Genomic DNA, 27277 nt, shown 5'->3' on the forward strand with positions numbered 1-27277 from the left:
CCTGCCACGGCTGACAATAATCCGGACACTCACATTAAACAGCTGAAACTTATGATCATTGATTACCTGGACTATTTAAACCACTCACTTTCACAAACACTTTGCTGAGTCTTGTTTTTCCGTAGCACTACGAAGCTTTTCCTGGTCATGTCCTTCCATGTTTTGATTCTTGTCTAGTTTACCTAAATATTGTTTTGGTGCCTGTACTGATCATTCATCTGTTTTCAGGTTTCCTGCATGTAATGGATTTCCTGGATTCCATGCTTGCTTCTGTTCTGACAATTGCCTGCTTAACTAATCTGTTTAAAAAACTGCATGTGGATCCTCACATCCATTGTACTCCGACTCTCTGCTACACCAGGTTTGTTGTGCAGAACACCAAGCAAGCCATTGATCAAAACCCTTTCGTAAACCCAACCAATAGTTGTTTAAAAGCAAACATAAGAGAAATGTGCTCTGGAGCTTTGTAGCTTGTACCTTGATTTTACATAGTTTTTACATCTTTTGTGGAACTGTGTGAAAATAATTCTGTATTTGTTAATAATATCTCCTTGTAAATAACATTGCTGTTAAAAAAAGATTTGGTGTCATCTTGCCCTATAGGATTATTTTGTCTAGAAACTGCAGCTAAATTTATTTTTGAAGAACCTTTATTTTTTTTTGGTCTCACAAAAATGAGGACTGAAGTACGTATTTGCAGTGAGCCTGTTTTGTATTTAATAACCATCCAAACTCACATTTCAGATTTCTAAAAGAGTTTCTAAAAGGGATTAAAGTAATTCTGTAAATCTGAAATGCCCCATACAATTGAAGTGCTTGAAAGTTTTTCAACATTACATTGAGGCAAAGACTATAGATTAGACAAGACGTGTCACTCATATATTTTTGAATGAGGAAAGTGTAAAGGTCAATATGTCGAATGTAGCCCCACCTACTAGTATATGAGCCAATCCTCCGTTTCTCTGGGAGAGAAGCTAGTACCAGACGTGTGCTTTTACGACAGTTTGATAATCAATAAAAGCTGTTTAGCAATTGGCAACCTTAAAAGTACTGATGCTCCATTAGAATCTAGTCTGAAGCTATGCAGAAAAGTGAATCTCATGAACAATGTGTGAGGATCCCAAATATAATACTACATTCCACAAATAAATATTTGACGAAGGACGTGAATAATTATTTAAGGAACTTTATCTTTTACAGAAGTTCCCTTAAGAAAAAGATAATTAGAATTGGGATATAATCAACAGAATGTCCAAACGGGGACAATTAAACTAAAGTGTCACCTAATTTAAATGTTAAGAAAAGGATATCAACTTTACAAAAAAATAAATAAATTAATTAATTAATTAAAAAAAAATCCAAAATTACTTCAACTCTGAATATATTTATTAATCGGTTTGCATCAACTTCCCAGTCCATTATTTAGAATAGTTTTTTGGATACTGAGTTTTCCTTTTAATAGATTAAATTAACATAACTTCAATAGACATGAAAACGGTGTTAATTTACATTATTATGAATATTTATGAGCCAAGAGTCTAAAGCCTGAAGCCTCAAACTATATGATAATTTTTCTTTGGCTTCCAGCAGTTGGGAAATACATAAAGGTTAGTAAATAAGACCCCCAGACCATTATAGACACACGCGAGGTGCACAGTGATGCGGTGATAATCTTTTTAAAGCAGACAGAGGCAATGATTAAAGAATGTTAAGTGAATTGCGAAGCTGGATGCATCTCCTCTCTTCCTGAAGTAACACCGTTTATCGACTAATCGAATTTGCGCTGACACTCAGGGAAATCAACTCAAATTGGGTAAAGTGAAAGTTTCATTGGCCTTCATCAAACAGAGGGTCTGTGATGAGGATAAGAAGCACTCTCAAATTGAATTAGTTAAATTTTAGATCATTCACAAAACACAGAGTTAACATTTACGTGGCTCTCAGTTCTGGAGGAGACGAGGGGAAATGTCCCCCAAGTATGTAAACAATCTCACGCATACTTGATTTATTAAAAAGCATGAAGTGAAAACTAAGATGAAGCTCACTAACAGATTTCCCTCAATGCTAGATTTCAATATAGGTTTAGTTGTTAGTTTTTTATGCAAAGATTCAAAATAAATATAAAAGTTACACTTTTATACACTGATCAGCATCTCTCCATTGTTTTTATTGTATAGAAATGGTGAAAAAACATTAATCTAGCACATGGCAGATGAGCTGAAACACCTGCACCACCAAAAACATGATGTCTTGGAATAATAAATAATAAAATACTCCTCCATGCACATGCACAAACATGTGCATCTGAAGGGTCACAGACAAACCAAAACCACCACAAGTCATACAAATACACAAAAATGTAGGAACAATTCAAACTGCATGCATGCAAATAGCACTTGCTCTCTGTGGTCTAAACATGTCAGGATGAAATGTTTCATCTTTCATCTTTTTTTTAAATTTATTTTTCTATTTTTTTTTACAAGAAGCCATTTAGTTTAACAGGATAAAGTCATTTTGAAATCACATAAAAAATAAAAGTCACTGGACTACTATGGCAACACTTTAGAATAACTGCACACTATGAAATTAAGCATTAGCAATTAGTTAGTTAAGCAAAATAACTAACTTACAATACTCCTAATCCTAAATGTTACTGGAAAACAATGTAACAACTGGAGTGATACGCTATGATCACTTAAGAAAACTTTTGCATATTTATATATATATATCGTCACTTTGGAAATATAAGGTTTTATCTGCGTTCTGAATGATTTTGAGATATTGAGCTTTAAAGTTTTTGCATTCCATAGCAAACAGTGTGTGTAATATTTGTTTTTAAAGTAAAAGTCTTAAAATGTACACAAAAACATCCCATAATGTAAATAAGTTGTCAATAAATAAGAATATGTCAATAACTCCATTTTGACAAATTTCAGATAGAACCTTATAATTCTAAGGTGACGATATATTTTATAGAATTATCTGTTGTGCATACATTGCTCAGATGTGATTTTTTTTTCACAGAATTCAACAGAGCATACAAAATCTTGATGGTTCTGTGGGTCTTGTCTATCAAATCTGAGCTTTATTTTGTATTTTCTTTTGAATTTAAGTCATGCGATTGGCCAGGCCTATCCTCTACAGCTTGATCTTCTTTCTCTGAAACCTGAGAAACTCTGTCCTTGACTGTGTTTTGGATCATTGTCTCGCTGAAATGTCCACTCTGGTTTCATCTTCATAATCCTCGCAATGCAGGTGTTGGACTGAAGCAGCTGATATTAATTTAAAATGAGGAATGGCAAACGGTTGCTAAATAACTTCTGAGAAATTTCACCTGCCGTCTGGACTTTCACTGGCTTTCTATACCTCCCTTTCTTTATACTTTGTACATGTTTTATTCAATTCTATTACACATTACTTTTTTTAACATTTGTAAATTAATTCATATAGTTTTTTTTTTTTTTTTTTGCATATATGGATTATTATTATTATTTTTTTTTTTTGATTGTTACCAATATTTGGTGAACATTTCAAGTCAACAGCACCTTTAGAAATATGTTGTCTGAGAAAAATGGGGACATGTTCAATACTTTTTTACACCTCGTATCCTGACATTGAACTGCATTCAGCAATGTTTAAACTGTACAATCATCTTATTTTGATTTACGAGTGCAACTATTTATTTTTCATTTGATACAGTTGTACAGTTTCATTTTTTGTATGTTGAAATGAACATTTGTTTGCTCTGAATCTCTCTGTTGTTCATTTCCTTTTTCTGGTCACACATAGCCTTTAATTGCCATTTATAAGCGATTTACAAATCATACATAAGTCATCCATTTGATGAGCTCACAAAGCAGTACAGATTTGTGTTAAAAAATGTATTTAATAAAAATTACTAACTGTGGGTGCGTGATTTGTCATTTAGAATTAGCTAAAATGTGAATAAACTTCAATGAGTTCTACGCACAGCTCAGACTAGCTAATTCCCTGGTGAGCACATCAGCACCATCTGCCTACAAAAACATCTCGAATCATCTGAAAGTGATTTTGCCCTTGACTTTTTCACACCTGCACACCTCACACATTAAAAAAAAAAAAGAGAAAGCGCCTTCTCTTGGCAGGTGAACACCAACATCTGTTGCGTTCACGTTCTTTAAGCACACGACTTGACAGGAAAACAGCAATGTTCTAAAGGTGAAATGAATAATAATCAATGCTAAATATATATTTTTTCTGTTTCCACTTAATGTGTGAAAACACTTCTTCAAAGAGTGAACAATAAGGTGCTGTAGTGTTAAAACAGTATTCAATCTGATAAATGCACACATTGGCACAGAAATATTACAATTCACCTTTTCCCTCCTTTTTCTATTATGTGATGACCAGGAGCAATAGATATGCTATAAAAAAAATTCTGCATTTTAGTTTTGGTAGCACTTTGTTTTGATGGTTCATACGAATATTAGTAGACTCTCTGCTTAATATCTGTTGATACTGCTTCCTCAACAGACATTTAACTGACTATACGAAACCCTAACCCCAATCCAACAGTCTACTTATAATCTAATGAGAATGAGTTGGCATGTAGATGCAATGTAACTTAAATTCAACAAACACACCATCAAAATAAAAAGTGACCTTAGCTTTTTTTTAACATGATTTTGTAATTTAAAACCACAAAGTTGGTATGTTAACTTAACCTGGTAAGTTTTTGTTGTCCCAACTAGTCTAGTTTGTCGACTCAACTTAAAAACGTGATGAACCAGCGTCTTTTAAGTTTTACCCCATACTTCCAATTCAGCAGGTGGTGGAATATGCCCAATTAAGTCAGTTTGCCAACTGCCATACAGAAGAAGTCAGACACATGGGGTATTTTTCACCAAATATTTTAATTGTTCAGTCATCACATTTGGTAAGTAATAATTCTTCAAAGTTGTGTTATAAAATGACATATATGAACTGATCCTAATGTATCGTTCACAGTATAAATGTTTCCAGAGCAGATTTTGGACTTTGGCCACATTTATTAAGCTTAGTAAGGTTTGTTTTAGGTTTGACTTTGCAATATCTCTATATGAGTATAAAAATGGTAATTTTCTAGTTCCCTGACTAATCTACTACCGTTATTTTAATATAGAGTTGAATGGATCTCCCATTTATTTACAGTAGAAGATGTTTTGAAATAATACTAACAGTAATTCATTTAAATGTACATTTCTCATTTTAAAGGTTGTTCCCAGAGAGCAGACTGATTTATTAAAAGGTGAGATTTTACCAGTATTTCCATGCATAAATGTACAGTAGTCAAATATTTAAAAACAAATATTTACAATAATTTACCCAAATTTGATTGTCTCATTCTGAAGGCTGCAGCACATTCTCAGAGGCCAGATTGACTTACAACAGGTGAGATTTATTTGCATGTTTACAGTAGACTAATATCAAAGTCTATAGAATACACAAGTCTCACGTATAGTTTTAAATGGGAAAAAGTTTAACTGCCAATATGACAAATGAAGCCCCACCTTAGTTGATAGTTGATCTTTGACTAGACGTGTGCTTTTGAAACAGGTTGATGGTCAACAAGCACACTGAAATCTTAGCGAATACTTGCTTAACATAAGAAACATAAACATAAGAAATATATCCAAATAAAGCTTGAAATGTGTAAATGAAATAACTGCACCTGAAAACAAATTTTTTGGGGGGTTTGTATTCTGCATGAAATAATGCGAGGTACAGTCAATCCTGTCAAACGCACATCTCTTGACAGCAATTAACCAAACAGCCACAACCATGAAAACAAACAGTCCCTTTAATTTTTGGAGGAGATTCACCATCAAGACCAAAAATGTGGAGAATTTAATGTTTCCCCTTTCAGACAGAATGCCCGATCATACTGCCCGAGAGGCTTTTCAAAGATGGCCACCGAGTGAAATGACTTGCCTTAAAGGGACTTTGCTAATATTTAAGAAAAATATTTACAAAAATTCACATAAAGGCCATTTTGTCATTCTAAAGGTTACAGCACATTTCCAGAGGAAGACTAACTTACTACAGGTCAGATTTTACCAAAGATATCCCATCACATGTATACAGTAAACAAATATTTAAGCAACAGTAGACAAATACATTTGAAAGATTTCAATAAATTTAATTATTAAATATGTTTGGCCTCATTTTTTTTCTTTTCTTCAGAGAAATACTTCAAGCAGTGTGAGACATTTGGTGTTGATAAACTAAGGGTGCTTTCACACCTGTGAATCGATTCAGTTGTTCCTAAACAGAGATTAAAATTGTTACATTGTTGCTCTTTGCTCTTGGAGTGGTTCGCTTTCACACTGCAAAGTTTGTAATCGGACCAAAAGAGCTAAAACAAGTCACGTGCGAGTAAACTCTCCTTACATTGGTCAGAGTGTCAGGGTTTATTTTGCAGCGTCCCGCTCAGCTGACAGGAGAGGTGATGGTTTGGTGGTGATTGACAGGGTGCGCGCGCGTGACGTGTCTGAGGAGAGACACGGTGGGGAGGGGTGAGAAGGGTGCGCGACGATGCCTATTTGAGGACTGGGAGAGAGACGCGAGATTACCAGGAGATCATCACTCGTTTGCGGGCATCCGGAGACTCGCGAAACTTCCCGCCCTACTCATAATTCTCTCTTCATATAGCCGTAAGCCTATTACATATCCATAAAACACTGTGATATAACCGCGCTCGGATCGGATCGCTTTCTCACTGCAATCGAACCGCTCCAGGGTTCGTTTCAATCGAGCCGAGACCACCTCATTCAAGTGATATCGGAGCGATTACTTTGGCGCGGAACAGAGCGTGATTGCCCTGTTCACATATGCCAATCGAACCGCGCTAACTGGGCAAACGAGATACGTTCCGAAACAAAAGTGTAGGTGTGAAAGCACCCTAAGTGAAGCCACAGGTTTCACTACAACCAATCAACAAATTGTCATAAGACACTAAAAGCTGAAGCACTGCCATCATGCAAGTAATGATTTGTAGGTAAGATTTGGCGTACATGTTGTGTTTATGTCTTTTAGTTTTACATCTCTGATCACAGAATCTGACCCATTCGAATCAACCGTGAAATGCTCCTGAATAATTTCTGAGTGTAAATGGCATAATTAAAAACTAAATGGGATGCTTATAATTGCATTTCTTTTTTATTTGTGAAATAAAGGCTTATTTCCCCGAAGCCCAAATGGGATTCGACTCACTGTGGGAGTTGTTCCGTTTCATTTACGCTCTGGATTGGTACCAAGAATCATGGAAATGCTAGTTTTGTTGTCTGTTCAATGATTGTATTGGAATCCTGAAGACTTTATTTTCAGCTCACAATTAGTTCAGTGAGACAACATGGCTTCAGGTAGCATTTCTATTGATTCCTTTACAAGGCTGGGTAATAAGACAAATAGCATTAAAAAAGCTATTCCGTTCAGCATGAAGCAATGCATGTCATATGATTTTAACAGCTTAAGGGTGGGGAAGAAAAGTTAAAAAGGAGACTAGACTACAAGAACGACACTTAGCAGACATTTAGCTAAGCCACATTATATATATGGACTGCTTTGATTCCATAATTGGCAAATATGGAACCAAACTTCAGATCCTTCTTTCTATAAGCTTCGATGGCTGCTTGTTGAGCTTCATTTTTCATGTGTGACATTTAATCAAAACAGCAGTAGCCCCAGCCTTTATTTAGCTAGTCATCATTACTGCTCTAGGAGACAATTACAATTCCTTTCAACTTCTGTCAAGTCGATTCGCTCATTTTTCCAAGGCTGCAGTTTTCGAAGATTTGTAGTCTAGGGTGATGACACGTTCCATTTTTTGAAGTGTGTACACAATAAACAACTGCGACAGAGCAGAAATTTAATCAACACGCAAGTAGCAAGCTCGCAGTTGTGGACACGATGAGATTCGCCTGGTGTTGTTGACTAAGGGAACCCGTTTCAATTGCCAGAAGCATCCACCAGGTTACATACCAAAACAGGCCCCCAAACACAGAGCAATTATACCAGACCTTCTGATTAACACTAACACATGTTTCTGTTTGCAGAGAGCCTGACATTAATCAAGGCATTGCCGCTGAGTACGAATCAATCTTGCATTACTCCTAATTACTGTCCCACGCCCAGACTCCTTCACTTGAGCAATTTGTTCTAGCTCAGACAGATCACTGGTCTCTTTAGATTGGCCTCACCTCAGTGTGGTGTTTGTAAAACAGTTTGCCATTCATAGGCATACGTTGGCTTCTGGTGTGTTAAGATTAAAAGTGAGGCACTGTTGAATGCATGCAGTATACACCGTTAATCCATTTATTTTCACATGAAAGTTACACCGTTGCTTTCAATATGAAACATTTGGTATCAATATAAAGATTCTATAATAATGGGAATTAAATTAAGTGTCAGCTTTCATTAAGAAATGATGTTGCTCTCTTATTCGTATGTCTTCTGGATTCCAATTGAGCATGAGCAGGGAAAATTTTATCAACTTGCTAGTTGCTCCAGCAAATACAACAACATCTAAATGGGTTAAGATGTGCTTCTTTCTTTCATTCATTCATTTTCCTTCAGCTTAGTCCCTTTATTCATCAGGGTCACCACAGCGGAATAAACCGGCAACTTATTCAGCATATGTTTCACGCAGTTTCACACAGCGGATGCCCTACCGGCTGCAACCCCGTTCTGGGAAACACCCATACACATACTCATTCACACACATACACTACGGACATATTAGCTTACCCAGTTCACATATATTGCACGACTTTTGACTGTGTGGGGGAAACTGGTGCACCCGGAGGAAACCCACGCCGACATGGAGAGAACATGCAAACACAGAAAGGCCAACTCGCCCAGCCGGGAAAGTCGACAACTGCCTTTCATCTGTATTTTTTTTTCATTGTTTTATTGCATCATAATAGGGCAACGTGGTGGCGCAGTAGGTACTGCTTTCGCCTCACAGCAAGAAGGTCGCTGGCTTGAGCCTCGGCTGGGTCAGTTGGCATTTCTGTGTGGAGTTTGCATGTTCTCTCCACTTTCACTTGGGTTTCCATCGGGTGATCCGGTTTCTCCCACAGTTCAAAGACAAGTGGTACAGGTAAATTGGGTAGGCAAAATTGATGGGTTGTAGCTGAAAGGGTATCCGCTGTATAAAACATATGCTGGATAAGTTGGCGGTTCATTCCGCAGTGGTGACTCCAGATTAATAAAGGGACTAAGCTGAAAAAAATAAATAAATAAATGAATGAATGAATGCATCATAATAAATCCGTAAAGTATTACTATTTATTTATTTATTTATTTATTTATTTATTTATTTATTTATTTATTTATTTATTTATTTATTTATTTATTTATTTATTTATTTATGCATTCATTTATTTATTCTATAAATAGTATCTTCTACAAGCTGTTAGTAAATCAAGTTGTTAATAACATTTGTACACCCAAACAGTTGTTTTAAATATTTATTATTAATTAATACTAATACATTATTTTTAATTAATATTTTTTTTGAATGTCTTTTTTTTTTAAATTTTGATAAATTTAACTTTACAAATAAACTTTGCTAAATAAAAGGCATATACATATGTTGACTTTTCCTAATATATTTATTTCATTCTAACATTTTTGTTTAACTTTTATTAAACTTACAAAACAATGTTTTATAGAGCATTTCATATTTTTTGATTATTTTGAATGGAAAGATTGACATGCATTGAGCATCCAATACTTTTTTTTGTGTCTAGCAACTTTCAGCTAGCAACGACATATATTTCTGATTGCAAAAACATAAATTTACAGTACTTCAAATGTTTTTCTTTTTAAAAACATGACTTTCACTTAATTTTTATAGCTTTAGAGAATCCAAAAAGAGCCACAAATTGATAAATAACGTTATGACTGCTGTTTTGACAATACGTTATGTTTGAATTGCTTCTTGTTCCAGTTATGAAATAGTTTGATAACAAGCAGAAAATGTTCATGGGCCAATGACATCATCACACAGAAATTATCTATATTGACGTTTTTTAGAGTGTACAGACATCCTTTTTAGCATACAGCTATACTGGCAACCCCTGGCCAGTACAGTTATACCAGAAGATTTGCATGCTTTGCTTGTCATGCTTTCTGCAACAAAATGTCAATACTACACATTACTGCTCCATGTGAAAGAACTGAAAACACTTGCTTTGCTCTGTTATACACCTACAAGATGCTTTTGTTGCAGGCTACTGTCCAAAATAGCAGCAACATCAAGTACAACACAATTCCAAGGGCATGAGAGAGATAAATGAGACTGAGGTGAACTAATTGTCAATTATTTAAGTTTTTGTCGCCCTTCCCTTAATTACACTGTCTACAATGAATGATAAAAAGATGTCCGGTGAATCATTTGCCATTGGCTCAATTAAGATCAGTAAATTTAAACCCTTACAGGAAGCCTGCTATGATAGGTTTTCTTATCCTAACCAAAACGGTATTGCTTTAATGACATTTACAGTGATTTATGCAAAGCACTGGGGGGTGTATTAAAGAGCCAGTTCACTGCTGCTTTGTAATGAGTCTTGTTCAGCCTGAGCACTTGTTAATCAGAGGACATGGCATTTTTAGATGTTCTCCTATACTATTCTGGCAACACAAGAGAAGAGAATGCTGGAGATCCTTTTAATTAAATGCAAAGCAACAGTCAAATGTATTCATTATGACACAGGAGATAATTAACTGCGAAAACACATGACTATCAGATGACAAAGATTGCCAGACCCTGCAAACAGCTTTATTTATGAGATGCTTTATGAGACCCATGTGTAAAATTATATCCCTTAGTTGAAATTAGTTGATGGGAGTCACTTGCTGTGGGAATTCTTTTGTTTATATGCAAATTCATCAAGGAGATGTAAGGGATTCAACGTTTCAAATGAATCAGAAAAAAGAATGAAACTGATATGCAAATATGTAGTGCATAAACATAATTAGTTTCATTCTTAGCGTTATATATTTAAGTATAAAGATACTGAATTAGTTGCATATATTAAAGTATACTGACATAGTTGGAAGTTTATTGTTTGAATACTACTTAGGATGGGGCGTCAGAGTGTGCCTCAGTTTGCGCCTCTGTTGAATCAGATAAACAGCACAGTGACAGACATGAAGGAAGCAGATCTCACCTAACGTTTGTGGGATATACTACAGTAAGAACTTTCCCAATGATTATTTGATGTATTTGTTGTAGAGTTACGTCAAGCCTTTCTGCAATAATGAGTCACACACATTGTCGTTTCGATGTTCACGCAAATACACACAGCAGACACACACATGCCATGTGTTTAACTTTGCACTGTTTTTGCATGGAGAATGTGACAGGATACACATTAATATCCACTTCTGTATAAATATCTGTTATGACAAATAAACTCGATTTAACATTCACATTCCGGGATTTAATCGTCTTATTTTATAATTTTACTGACATGTGGCTGTGGTGATAAAGCAAAGACGATAAAACCGCTGTAATTCATTACAAGCATGCACTGTTTTAAAAACGTTTGAAACTTGTAAAACTCATTCTTGATCACATTTGATGATGACTGATGATCACAGTGAGCTGAACAGATCTTTTAATCACAGTTGCTTTGCGCACGTCCTGTCTTGTTAAACTTAGTGGGCAGGGAAACCACACTCCTTTGTCACGTTGTGATGGGTCTCAAAAAGGTAAGGACTTGGATCCTATTTTAACATCAGAAAAAAAAACTACAAAAAAAAAAAAACAAAGAAAGAAATGTATTGTGTTTCTAACAGTCCAATATGACTGGACCCACTATACCTACACACAATCCTGTCCAAACAGCTTTCAAAAGATGATTTTCATTATAGGTGCCCTATAAATGCACAAGTATAGTTCAAAACTAGTTTTTTTATCTGAATTCCATGTAAAATTATGAGTATTATGGAGAAAAGCTGTGACGTGTCCTAGTACGGTGTCCCATTCTCGTCATTTGGTCTCTCTATTTAACCAATCCAAGTGCACACATTACCTTGTTTCTGAAACTGAAGGAGTATGTAATATTATGTGAAACACATATTAATAAATTAAGCCCATTCAACCAAAAAAGTAAACACAGCTACTTATATTTCTAAGAAGTACGTAAAAAGCAGACTGAAAATACACTTTATTATTTTACGCACTGTTAAAATTAACTGTTAATTAACATATAACATATTTTGTAATATAATATTATATTATAAGTGTTTTCTGATTATTTAAGGTTGTGGATTATGAGACCTTGATTTCTACTCTGTCTTCTTTCGATGTGGAAAATTCAACTCTACAGTTTAACAAAGTTTAATAATATTATGTTTAATAAATAATATATAGAGAGATAAGTCTGTAAAATAAGAGAAAATGTACTGGAAGTTTATCACAAGGCTTTGTAGCTAAATATGCAACACCAATATAGACAATATATTACTTTAAACTATTCAAAATGTTAATTAAAACACCTTTTCAAGGTTAATTTCAAGGTCCCATAACGCAATTCAAAAGCATAAAAAAATAAAAAAACACTAAACAAAAAATATAAAAAAACTTTTAACAGTGTAATTTAAATAAAGTATACTAATAAACACACTTTAATGTTCTGACATTAAATGCCAAATCATGGTATAGCAGAGTTTAATGCTTCTGGAAAAATCATTCCTGTCTGGACAATTAGTCCAAAACAAATCCCTACCCCTAAACCTAACCCTATACCCATCATTTATTCATACAATCAGAGGGAGATAATTGACAAATAAAAATTATTTGCAAGCACCTAAAACTGCCTGTTTAAATAAACATATCTGTCAATAAAGTTCTTCTCCTAACTGAATGTCTACCATAGATGTATATGTATTATTAGGTAGAAAACACACAAGTTGGTTGGTTTCTATGGTCATTTAACTGGTCATGTGTGTGGTTTCTTCTGTGGTTTTTCTAGTAACTGTTGCTGCATGTGAAGGGTCAACATACTTACTGTAGCATTTAGCATATGCTTGTATTGCTGCAATGACTCTGTAACAAGGAAGTTCTACAAAACAGCCAAGTGCACTCTGGCAGGCTCTCAGTGTGTTATGTGGTTAGCCTGCTAATGTGCATAATTAACTAATATGCCTCTGCCAGCTGGAACTGAGCATATTCACTGTTTGCTTTGGAAGATTTCACCATCTCATCCTCAAGCTTTCTCTAATGTCAGTCCCGTCTCTGCCACTGTGAAGCTGCTTTCTGGAGTCCAGATCATTCTGTTTGATGGTCTGTCTGATCAGTCTAAAAAGCTAGTTTTACAGTAATGCAACTGAAATTCAGAAGAAAGAAAATGCAGAAGAGTCAAACAATCAGAAAAGTAAAACACTTTTAGGTGACATCAAAATGACACTGAGCTGTTTACACAAAAATGTTTTAAACATATCAAGAAACGTATGTGTTTTGTGCGACAATGGTGTTTTCAGGAAAGAAAACACACAAATCTGAAAATGGGTTACAAAGTGGATCTCTTTGAAAACTGAACACCTGAAATGAGAGTGTTTAAAAACGATGATGCCATGCATGTGTATTGTAAGTGTTCAGGGGAGTGTAGATTAAAAGCAGGAACAAACTCAATACAAAAAAATGGGCCATAGCAGACATTAAAGTAAACTCAAAAATATTTTGCTGCTTCTTCAAACTATTTACATATAATGAGCTAAAACAACACAATTCTTAAGATTTTTTTTCCTTAACAACTTTATGGTTTTATGTTTAATCCACTTAAATTTGTTAAGATAACTCATTGATTTGTGTTGGGACAATATATATATATATATATATATATATATATATATATATATATATATATATATATATATATATATATATATATATATATATATATATATATATATATATATATATATATATATATATATATATATATATATATATATATATTTTTTTTTTTTTTTTTTTTTTTTTTTTTTGTAGTGTGGTATTATACTATACAATGGTGTAACTGTTTGGTCCGGTTCTCAAAGATGTACTTGCAGATGTTGCTTGGACCTCATCCTGCCATATTCATATACTGTATAAAAGCCAATTTTCACAATAATGAAATATATGCTGCATGTATGTACATAGAGTATATTACATACACTGACCGACCACTTTATTAGATTGATCTGGAGACTGTGGAGGCCATTTGAGTGCCGTGAACTCGTTGTCATGTTTAAGAAACCAGTCTGAGAGATTCACGCTTTATGACATGTGTGTTATCCTGCTGGAAGTAGTTATCAGAAGAGGGGTACACTGTGGTCATAAAGGGATGGACATGGTCAGCCACAATACTCAGGTAGGCTGTGGCATTGACACAATGCTCAGTTGGTACTAATGGGCTCAAAGTTTGCCAAGAAAATATCCCCCACACCATTACACCATCACCAGCAGCCTGAACTGCTGAAGGCAGGATGGATCCATGCTTTCATGTTGTTGACGCCAAATTCTGACCCTACCATCCAAATGTCGCAGCAGAAATCGAAACTCATCAGACCCGGCAACATTTTCACAATCTTCTATTGTCCAATTTTGGTGGGCCTGTGCAAATTGTAGCCTCAGTTTCCTATTCACAGCTGACAGAAGTGGCACCCGGTGTGATCTTCTGCTGATGTAGCCCATCCACCTCAAGGTTGAATGTGTTGTGCATTCAGAGGTGCTCTTCTGCATTCCTTGATTGTAACGAGTGGTTATATGAGATACTGTTGAACCAGTCTGGTCATTCTCCTCTGACCTCTGGGATCAAAATTTTCTCTTTTTTTTTAGACCATTCTTCGAAACCCTAGAGATGATTGTTTGTGAAAATCCAAGTAGATAAGCAGTTTCTGAAATAATTAGACCAGCCCATCTGGCACCATGACACATTTAAAGTCCCTTAAATCACCTTTCATCCCCATTCTGATGCTCAATTTGAACTGCAACAGTTCGTCTTGACCATGTCTACATGCTTAAATACATTGAGTTCTACCATGTGATTGGCTGATTAGAAGTTTGTGTTAACAAGCAGTTGGACAGGTGTACCTAATAAAGTGGCTGATGAGTGTATAGAACCATGTGATCTGCAGCTTCTTTCAAAATTGGTTAAATTACCATGCTCACACCCTATTTAGTTTGAACCCCCAGATGTAACGTGATTACAAAAAAAAAAAAAAAAAAAAAAACGAGCCAACTGGACATCATGATAACAGCGCCACACTGGAAAACTTTAAACACTACCAAAAATAAATGAAAAAAACAAAATTACAAGGTTTGCATGTGTTTATGAAATGGAGGTGAGTCTGGATCCAGAGTCCAGATTTTGAATTGTACTGCTTTATTAATTTGTTTAAAGCGGTTGATTCAGTTAGTAACAAAACATTTATGTACTGCTTATAAATGCACAGCAGTTCTGTGCACTTTTAAAAAATAAAAATAAAAATTGCTGTCAAGATTGTGTTTAAAAATGTATATTACTTAAACTTAACTACTTACTATCTTGGATATGAGGTCTGGATTGTCTTGAAAGTAATCTTAGACTGACAATGGCACCTAGTACGAATGCAATCAATACGAAGACTTTCAAAAAGAATGATGTACATTTAAAGAAGGCAGAACGCATGTGATTGTTCAATAAATCATAGATATGCCCAAACCAAGAATACTACAACACCACTTATGCACTGGTTTTGCAACACTGGCTTGCCTTACTATTAAAGTCTAGCACATTTATGTATATACATGACCATTTGATGCATAGTGTTGGTTTGCACGCAGTGAAAGTAAAGCAAATGATGTATAGTTGACTACAGTTATAGCACCATATGTTTCAGTCAGAATCTGTAGGCAACCTTACACTCAAAAAACATTCCCGCTTGTTCAAACTACTTATTTAAAATGATCTGAAACAACACAAGTCTTAAAGTTTTTGGGACAACTTAATTGTTCTATGTTCAATCCACTTAAATTTACAAAATTGATTAAGTTAATTGATTGTGTAGGGATAACTTGAAGGATTTTTTTACAGTGCATATTGCACACATTTTGACTTTGTTCTAATCAATGAAACAAAAAAAAAAAAAAAAAACAATAATGCCATAGAATATGTATGTGACATAGAATATGTTTAATATCCCCCTCGCCCCCAACCATCAAAACAGCAACAATTTATCTAACGTCATTTTTCATTCTTAAATCTTATATGTTGAAGATGTTTTCATTCACTTTGAGGTGATTTTGAGTCTTAATTTTGCCATAACTTTTCTGTTTCAGCTAGCAGAATGATTTTTGATGACAAATCCCATTTAACACATATTTTGAATAAAAGATTTGAATAAATATATATAAAAAAGCCTCAACAATACACTCTGGGCAAACTTACTAACATTTTGTTATCTTAAGGATGAAAACATTTACTAAATTGAACTGTAAAAATGCATCAGATAAATACATATTTTTATATATTATTATTTTTATATATTATTGCATTTTGTGTGTTTTGTTTTGACCATATCAATGACATAATTTATTAATTAATAAATTAAAGAGTTAAAAATCCTGTAAAAAAATGTAATGTTTACAGCATTAGTTTTAATCAGAACTGAGTTTGATTAACAGATTTATGCAAACACACACATACACACACACACACATGCACGTGTGCTCGCTCGCACACATACACAGTGGTTTAATTCACAAACCGGTCACAGCAGTTTAATTCAGTGGAAGTTTTTATCCCTTAACATAACAATAGGGTAGTACATTTGAACAGTGCATGAGGGTAATTTTTTATTTTAAATTTTTATTTTTATTTTTATTTTTTTTACACAAACTCATCATTTTAAAATGAAATAAGGAAATGTTTGATATGATGTGGAAATGACTGTAAATAGCCAAAAAGAAAGAAATCCAAAGAGAAATATTTCTGTTTTAATACTGTAGTTAGATCCTGGTCTCTCATACCTCACGTACAATACTGAACAGTGAATGTAAAGCACCGTATGAAACTTGCTAGCTCAGACTACAGTGGTTTTCTATCTTCTTCTGAAACAGTGCCTGCGGCAACATCAAGGGAGGCCAGCCAAAACACAGAACAATTCAACAGGTTGGTCAGTTGCCAAAAAAGAAATGGGAAAGCTAAAAGGTTGGTAATTCTAAAACAAGGTAGAGGTACATTAAATTCCCCGATAAAGAGATTAAGCGGGGAATTAACTAAGAATGAATTATCCCCACTGATTACTCTGTTTATTAGCACATGCAGACTGTGCTGTTTTAGCACCCAGTTCCCTAAAGGAATTATGCAAATCAGGTAACAATGCTAACAAAATATGTGTAGTGTGCAACTTTCACAGTGGAGTCTCTCCTCTCACAGGCCAGTTCTGAGGACTCCAATATGACTACAATCTACGATACTTTACTGAGAGCTTCACTCAGCTCTTCAATGTACAGTGCTGACAACAGTGCAGTTGACTTCAAATGTCAAATATAGTTGTACGTCTTAAACACAATCAGTTTAAATTAGCAAACAATGAATTCTCTTTTTACTTACAGTTACATTTATAAAAATTGGGATCAGAATTGGGCCCTTTCATAGTGCGTAGGCATGATTTACGACACCGTGAGTATGTTTACATGGACACCAATAATCTGGTTTAATACAATTAAGACAGTACTCAGTTTAAGAGTCTACCATGTAATTATACCATGTAAAATTAAGGTCATAATCGAACTAAACTGAAATAGAGTTAAGACATGTGGAGTATTCTGATTTTGGTCGCATTATCGAAGAGCAGTACAGACATGTAAACACCACAATTAAACTATTACCGTCATGTAGGATTTTCGCCGCATTTTACGACAGGATATTCCAAACACATAGATTAAGGTAAATAATTTGATTATTGATGTCCATGTGAACATAGTCAAGATGATCTTAAATTTAAACAACGGATCCCTATGAAGCTACCACTAGATTTGACAATCACAACAGGACAAAATGAGGAGTTTTTTTTTATGTCATGGTAAATATTGCATGTCAAAGGTTTGTTATCACTGATGTCTGAGAACAGAAAATGCTCTGATAAATATAAAAGGCAAGGGTTTTCCATTTGGTGTGAAAGCACAGTATGTCAGCAATTTACATCATTTAATAACAACACTAACAACAATATTGGGTGTAATTAGTTTCAAAGCAACATATTACTGTTATTAGATTATGTTTCCCAATTAATCCCCAATGTTTGTAAAAAAAAAGCCTTCCACAGCAAACAGTATGTGTGTAACATTTGTTTTTTGTTTTTTTTAAATAAAAAAGTCTTAAAATATAAACAACTTATAAAAAAACATCTCATAATGTAAATAATTTGTCATTTAAGAAGAATATATCAATAACTCAATTTTGACAAAAATGTCAGATAGAACCTTATAATTTTAAGAGGACAAAATTACATTTGATTTTCGGTCATTTAGTTAGTTACTTATTTATGGTATACTTGTTAAAAATATTGTTGATTAAATTCATCAGTTCTATATAAATCAGTTCATAGAATTAGATTATTATTATTATTATTATTATTATTATTATTATTATCATTATTATTATTATTATTATTATTATTATTATTATTATTATTATTATTATTATTATTATTATGTTATACAGATCTATTTGAGGAAGAACTTTAACTCAAGAAAGTTAGATTTGTCAGGCAATTACACATGTTTAAGAAACAATGAACTGAAATTAACATCAATACAGTACATGGTATGAATGATATATGGTGTCATTATTTCTTTAAAGCATTTTTTGTTTTGATTTGTTTTATAGAAAATTGTGTTATTTTCCATTAAACCTAAATGGATGTGACTTATTAATTTAAAGAATAAAAAGTGTTTAATTTGTATTCTGTATGCTTTGAAATGTACTTGGATTTTAAGTACTATTAAGTAAAGTAATTACAAAGTTTTTTAGGTAACTTACCCAACACACTTCAACATGCTCAGTGTGAAATGACCTTCACTTCATGTTCAGTTTCTAAAACTAAGCAAAGATATATTTCTTTGTTATAAAATATTCTGAAATATTACTATAATTTCAAAAGAGTGTTTTCTATTTTAAAGAAGCATTTCTGTGTGGAGTTTGCATGTTCTCCCTGTGTTTGTATGGGTTTCCTCCAGAGATCGTATGAATGTTTCCCAGAACTGGGGGTTGCAGCTGGAAAGGCATCTGCTGCATAAACGTGTGCCAGGGTAATTGGCGGTTCATTCTGCTGTGGCGACTTCTGATAAATAAGGGAATAAACTAAAGGAAAATGAGTGTTGTCTATTTTATGACAGCTGAATTTTAATATCAAGAATTCTTGATGAATAGAAAGGTAAAACAGCATTAAGTTTAAATTATTGTTACACAAATTTTGCTAAACTGAGTGCATTCTGGCTAAATAAAAGTGCATTATATTTTTTTTTACTAATTTAAATTTACAAAATAATAAAAATTTAAATCTTACTGATCCCAAACTTTAGCGGACAGTATAATGTCTACCGTATCACAAATCTTCTAACGAAATGAGTGTGTAAGAAATCATCTGAAACAACCCCAGGCCAAATGAAATACAAAGTCAAATTCTTGTAAGGCTGCAGTACAAAGAGAACAATTCAAAAGACATAAGTGACCTCTAACAAAACCAACATGACACTAACATATTCCTACTTGACTTAAATGAAATAAATTATTTTGCAATATGTCTGTGGAATGACACATTCAAGCTATAATTAACATATAAAAGTCATGCCGCTTCCACGTCTTTGTTAGTATAAAGTCTTTCTAGTCAAAGGAAAGACCCCTCTAGAGGGTAATGATAAATGTGGTCTTAACAATGTGAAGAGCTCCAGACAGATAACAGGCCATTGCAGGGTTATAAACGCTTTTATATTGAGCACAAAGGAGAGGTTGCTTTACTCAATCTTGAGATTGATAGCTGGGCTACCATGAATAAATAACTAAACACGTCCAAACACTTAAATCAATACGGTCGCATCATTGCAGATCTGATTAGGATTATGAATGGTCAATCATAAGCACATAAACTTGTACCGTTATCTTGTACCTTGATTTGTTTATACTTCCAATCAGATGTTATAATGTGATTAATTCTGAATTTAGCTCAAAGCTTGTTGTAATACATTTGGAGTGTCTACAGTTGGTTACCAACCAAGGTTTTCTTTCCGCCTCCACAGGTATGGTGTCTTGATATCTGAAAAGTGTGACTTTGTGTGCAAAAATATCAAACAGTGGCACAGTTTTCACAATTTTGCCAGTTTTGTAAAAAAAAAAACTAGACATGACAGGTACAATCTGCAAATAATCTAACAAAATCCTATTGGCACAATCATCAGCAATCTAGCAGTTTCTAGAAGATCACTGAAGAACTACAAATCTGTCACAGAACCCATCATCCACCTCACATACAACAGTTCCAGTTCTCTCCCTGATTGCACACACACAGCCGGAAACGAATCACAGACTGATTACATGGACTATACAGTATATTCACCTCTCAGACCTTTAGATCCTTGCCAGTATCTCTTTGTTTATCCTGTTTGCTGCCTGCAACGAACTCTGTCTGTGACCACAACTTTGCTATTAGATTACCCTCATGATTCTATTTGTTCTTATTTGACCATTGCCTGTATGAGCTGTTAACAAACTGCATACCTCACCTCCGTTGTACCCTGACACTGTTACACATACAGCCTATTTAATTATGTTTAACAAAACCAAATAATTTTTTTCATGAACATTATGAGAATTGGTTTTAATATTTTGATGATCTTTTTTTGGTAGTATTTATCACAAAATCGCAGGTAAATATTGATAGACAAAATACAAATCAGGCACTTTCAGTAGAAATATATATAGTTTTCATTTTTTCAATATAACTTAAAATGACAAAAATACTTTATTTTTTATTTGCTTAAATGTTTAAAGTAAAGGTACTTACTGACAAATGTATTTTTTCCAAGGATGTTGAACTATTAAAATTTGGCACACTTTAATACCTACACTGAAAACATTTGAAATTAGTATGTTGAGCGTGAAGTGACAATTTGTACAATTTCAAATAACCTTTTACACAACTTAACTTAATAAATACAGAAATAAATAATCAAGTAATAAACACATAAATAAAAATTAAATAAAGATAAAGTACAGATACTTAAAATTTGTACAGTACTTTCCATTACTGGAGGTAATTTGTGATTGTATAGTAAACCTAATGATAATATCAGTAATTCTGTCCCTTTAAAATAAAGCAAAAAAAAAAAAATAATAATTATATATATATATATATATATATATATATATATATATATATATATATATATATATATATATATATATATATATATATATATATATATATATATATAAAATAAAAATGTTTTGGAGGTTTGGTTTCCATAGTGAAAAGCTTGTTTCCTCCATATATATTCAATAACGATCTCAATCTACAATGAGCCTACACTGAAAAAAAATGCAAAATTGTTACAATTTATAGGTTGAATTTTAACAAATTACACTTTGTAATGTTCAACTTAATTTGTTTGTTTAAGTTCAGCCCATGTAAATGTTTACAATGACTTACCTTAAAAAAAGTAAATCCAAAGAATCATTTTTGAATTATTTTTTTTTTATCTATTTTTTTTACACGGCATAAAAAGCATAGCCCATATACCATAGGCTTCAAATATTAAATGACCTAAAACACAAATTATAATGATATTTGTTATAAACTACTAAGCTACATGTAACAAGTACATGTAACAGAACAAGGTCAAAATCTGAAAATAAAAGTAGCCTGACTTTGGCCTAAAGCCTATAATCTCTCATTTAACTGCACTTAGGAAAGCTACCATGTAAAAAATCACATTTAATTTTAAATCCCTTAGTTTTACCTGTATTCAGAACATGAAAACAATCTGAAAACATGCATACAGATGATAAATCAAAGACGGATTGTAATGTATTTATTCTAAACAACACAGGCCAAGTCAAATTGAATAAAAGCTAATCAAACGTTTGACATATATGGAGAAAATGGATGGAAAATGTCTCTGTAGACCCCAGGCTGCCGGAAAACTCTGGGTTGCGCTCTATCATATTGCTTGTCATGGTTTTGACAAGATTTTTGTTCCCAATTCAGAAATTTTCCACAGACCTCCTGGCTATTTGAGATGGACCCTGGCTTAAGAAACGCTGACTTAAGATATAATTTCTTGTAAATTCCAGTCTTCATCTTTGGTGAAGAAAAAACACTACTGAGATTTCTTAAACTGTTCATGCATACAGTCAGTAATGAGTGGGTTTAGGATGTATAATGAATGTAAGCGCTCTATCTCATGCCTGCCTGACGAAAGCTAAAAGATCTCAGTGTGGGACTGAGGTCACATCTCTGTTTGACTAGTGGAGACGACACAGGAAACCACAAATGAGGACACTAAATCGATTCATTACACAAGAAGAGGAGGGAGAGGAACCAGTTGAAAAGGCAATTTTTCAAGAATTCGAGGGGAGAAAAGCCAGAGATAGACTCGGGCAGGCTAGACAGATGTAAAAGGATGAGAATAGGCGTCTCTTTGCTGTCTGTTGGTCGACTCAGCATGTTTGGAAGCAATCAACAGAATCTTCAAAAAAGGCCTTCTTGCAGTGGAGTTTGTCCAAACAGACAAAAAAAGAAGCTGACTTGCAGTGTATTTGAGTAATTGCTTCATTCAAACTGTTCCAAAACCTGTCAATGGGATTTATATAAATTTTAATGTGAGTGGTTTGTTTGACCTCAGATGTCCCCGGAAAAGCAGCATGATTTGTTTTTTGATTGGTTAATGGAGGGAACGTTTGCAACAGATGTAAAAGATAATGTTGTTTGTGACTCTGTTTGACTTCTGCCTGCATTTTAATTCACTAAAACAAACTGCAGAGCAATATAAGACTTTATTTGCATTAGTCTAGTGCAATTTTAAAGCCAGCCAAATGAATGTAAGCAAATGAACTTTTTGCTTAGTGTTGTTCTATATCAGGGGTGGGCAATTAATTTTTCCAAGGAGCCACATTACACTTTAAGGCCATTTTAGAGGACCAGACCAATACATTTATCTTGGATTGAGAAAAAAAAAAAAAAAAAAAAAAAAAAAAAAAAAAACAACTGTGAAACTATTCAATAAACTTTCATTAAAAACCATACTAAACTGTCTAAAGTCCCTTTTAAAGTATTTTAAAGACCAGCACCATAATATCAAATTCATATAAAAGGCATAGTGTTGTTAGTTTGATTGCTTCACCTTATTTAATTTTTATTCATTTATTTATTTACCCATACATTCATTGATTAATTAATGCATTCATTCATTCATTCATTCATTGATTAATTCATTCATTCATTCATTTATTCATTCATTCATTCATTCATTCATTCATTCATTCATTCATTCATGCATTCATCTATTAATTTATCTATTCATTCAATTACTTATTAATTTTTTATGTTCAATGAGCGTATTCTTGACAGTGTTGGGCCGAACAAGTTCACTAAAGTCAGGTTAAATGTGACGTGGATATGTGATATAATGGTCATCACTGAGAGATGATCTGTATCTGCATTTGTTAAATTGTTAATCTGAGGTAATTAGTACAAAGAGTGAAGTTGCCTGGTTTGTTCCTGTCACATGACTCATGGTTCGCTTGCGGAATTCTAAAATGTTTACATTCTTACAACTCGCGGTGCCTGGAAACGTGAGCGTGACATGCCGCATATGCATCTCTTCTTATTTGCGTGCTGAAACAGCATGTCTCCATTTGAAATTACAAAATTGAGCGTGCAAAACACGCAATATGTAATGTGCTTGGTTACAGAACTCTAAGATTCTGAAAAACTTGTCCTCACACTTGACTCATTTGACAGAAACCCAAAAGAAGGATGTTAAAAATCTGACTGAGTAATTCCCAGAACTGTTTCATGACACTCTGACGCACGATACAACACGATATTGTTATTTATAACTCCAATCCAATCAAACAGCATCCCTACCGTGTTAATGCCCAAAAGAGACAAATTATAAAGCAGGAAGTGGAATATCTATGTGAAAATGGACTAGCAGTTCCAAGTTGTAGTCCATGGAGCTCTCCTTGCATTCTCGTTGCCAAATCTGATGGGTTAAATCGTTTTAGCACTGATTACCGTAAAGTCAATGCAGTGACAGTTCCTAATTGCTATCCATTGCCGTGCATGGAGGACTGTGTTTTGTGACTAGACTTGCTAAAGGGTTACTGGCAAGTGCCATTAACACCTCGTGCATCTGACATATCGGCCTTTGTTACCCCTGATCACTTTATGCAGTACAAAGTTATGGCTTTCGGACTTCGCAACGCACCTGCTACGTTTCAACGTTTGATAACTACTGTACTGCCAGGAGTTGAAGGATGTTATGCATATTTGGATGACGTAGTGATCTATTCTTCTGAATGGCCAGAGCACATGTCTCAGTTGAAAACAGTGTTCCAACGACTAGCCAATGCTAATCTAACTCTGAATTTGGCAAAATGTGAGTTTGCTCAGGCAACCATCACCTATCTTGGTAAACAGGTTGGTCAAGGACAGGTCCGCCCAGTAGAAGCAAAAGTAACAGCCATTGCAGAATTTCCTACCCCAAATACTTGTCGTCAATTGCGTAGGTTTTTAGGAATGGCGGGATATTACCGTGGCTTCTGCAAGAATTTTTCAAGTGTGGTAATGCCTCTTACAAATTTACTGAGCCCTTCAAGGCAATTTAAGTGGTCATCTGAATGCCAGCATGCCTTTGAAAGTTTTAAAGCACTTCTGTGTGAAGCTCCCGTGTTGATGGCTCCAAATTTCGAAAAGCCTTTTAAAATGGAGGTAGATGCAAGTGCTGTAGGTGCTGGCGCTGTCCTGCTGGAGGAAGATAAAGAAGGAATTGACCATCCGATTTGCTACTTCTCCCGTAAGTTCAACAAACACCAGTTGAATTATTCAACGATTGAAAAGGAAGCTCTTGCTCTATTGTTGGCTCTACAGCATTTTGAAGTGTATGTGGGTTCCAGCTCAACTCCAGTGGTGATTTACACAGACCATAACCCACTTGTCTTTCTGTTACGCATGTATAATCAGAACCAGAGACTGATGCGCTGGTCACTGACTATACAAAGCTATAACCTTGAGGTCCGACACAAGAAGGGGAAAGAGAATATTGTGGCTGATACCCTGTCTTGACCTGACACGTAAGTTTTAAATTTGACAATTCAGTTATTGTGGATTTAATTATTTATGTTTGAATGTTCGTTGTTAAAAATATTTATTTTACAAACATTATATGTTTGTTCTTTAGTGGGGAGGTGTTACGTGCCAGCACGTATTGGTTATTTATGTTTATATGATGTGTCTCATTGTGTTTTTCTTTTTATCACTCTAGTTCACTTCCTTGTTTATGCCTACTGCTGTTCCTGATTGGCTGGTTCACATTTACTTGATGCAACCAATCCTGACACTGCTTTATGCTGATTGGTTCCTCTGTGACAACTTGGTTCCAGTTTCAGCCAATCAGATTACTCCGGCTCACTATATATATATTTTTTGTCTGCCAGCAGTTTGGCAGTCTTTGTTGGCTCAACTTGTTACTGGTTTCTATGCTTGTTTGCTCGCTTGATTGAACCTGTGTTTATATCCCCATTTTGTTCAGTTTTGTTGTGATATATTGTCCGTCTTATCCTTTAATTACACTGTGTTGTCATTTTGGTTTAGTCACTGTCTGTTTTTACCAGTGTAATCATTCATTCCCTTTCCTCATGTTTCCCTACAGAGGTTTGGTAGAAAGACTGGTAGGTAAGTAGGTCACGTCACATACATTTCAACACATAGGGGTTCAACTGTCTAGAGATACACTAGGGAAGGGGGTGAGCGCCAACCCATGTATTTTTGGTTAAGTGGATAGTTAGTGTAGTTTAGGTAAGACGTCTTGGACGTTGAAGATTTATTTTTCACATTATTGTTTATTAGACTAGATTAGCGGAGATTTGATATTAGTAAGACTGTTTGGTTTTGATTGTTTCTTTGCTTTAGCGCCACCCATAGCCAGTCTTTCTAATTTTTGTTTTGTTTTGGTTGTGAATTGTAAATATTGTAAATAGCTTACTCACTGCTTCACTTATCACCACTTGTAATAAATCACTTTATTTGCACAGCAATTCTTGTATGTGGTCATTACTTTGAGTACAATTTGATTTGAGTGTTTGTTTGAACAAAATCCTTGATCAAGTGTGCAACCCCACTTCCCTAGACTGCCCAGGGGTTGTAACAGCCCCCTTTTGTGGACTCGCAATATCCGACCTGTGCATTGCAAGGCCCTTTTTGCGGTTCAATTTAAATTAAATAATGGTAAATAATATTTAAATAACTTTAAATAAAGTTTATTTATGAACTAATTTAGAGAGGATCACATGCTTATGATTGACCACAGCCAGTCCTGCATTAGGTAATCATGATTCTCCAATCATATGATTCCTAAGTCATTATAAATAACCACAGTCTTTATTCCACAACTATCTTCTTCATCTGGATGAAACCCCCCTTTCTCCCCTTCTCCTACCCCTTCCACCTAGATTGGGTGCAAGTGGTTAGCACTGTTGCCCCACAGCAAGAACACCGTCGGCTATGGTCCTTGCCAGCCCGGTTGGCATTTCTGTGTGTTTGCATGTTCTCCCTTGAGCTCAAGGCTCTCTCCCAGCACAGCATGCCAAAAAAAGCTTATTGTAAATCATCAACTAAGTGTGAACTCTTGAAATACTTCACGTAGGCCGATCAAAGAAGTCCAGCGGGCCGCATGTGGCCCGGGGGCTGTAAAATACCCAGGTCTGCTCTATGTTGACACAAGCACATTCAGTGCCATACAAATAAATGCTTGACTGGAGTAAGCGCTCTGTAAAATCAAGCAGTGCAATTCATTAAAGGAAGTGAGTTCCTTTGACATGTTTTGAATGAATGCACATCGCACACAATAGAAACGAGTTACATGAACTCAAAATTTGATTGCAGTACTTAAAGTCGGCATGAAATCAAAATTTGCTCTACTTATTTTTAGAAGTATGTAGTTATAGTATAGCCTGTTAAAAGTGATGCATCTGTGCACTTTGATCATTTGTAAAAATGT

General features: G+C 34.5%; 1 protein-coding gene and 1 long non-coding RNA gene across 4 annotated transcripts in view; both read right to left on the reverse strand.

The window, feature by feature from the left end:
• The window catches only part of edil3a (EGF like and discoidin domains 3a), a 317498-nt gene that overhangs the window by 36128 nt on the left and 254093 nt on the right, over positions 1–27277 (reverse strand). The window lies entirely within an intron of this gene.
• LOC147844356 (uncharacterized) lies at positions 13985–16240 on the reverse strand. Its single transcript, XR_015491733.1, has 2 exons — positions 15087–16240; positions 13985–15025 (listed from the first exon to the last, which is right to left on the reverse strand). It is a non-coding gene; the product is annotated as an uncharacterized LOC147844356 (long non-coding RNA).

Source organism: Danio rerio, chromosome 5 (assembly GCF_052040795.2).
Source record: "Danio rerio strain M-AB ecotype USA chromosome 5, GRCz13ab, whole genome shotgun sequence".
Taxonomy (NCBI): domain Eukaryota; kingdom Metazoa; phylum Chordata; class Actinopteri; order Cypriniformes; family Danionidae; genus Danio; species Danio rerio.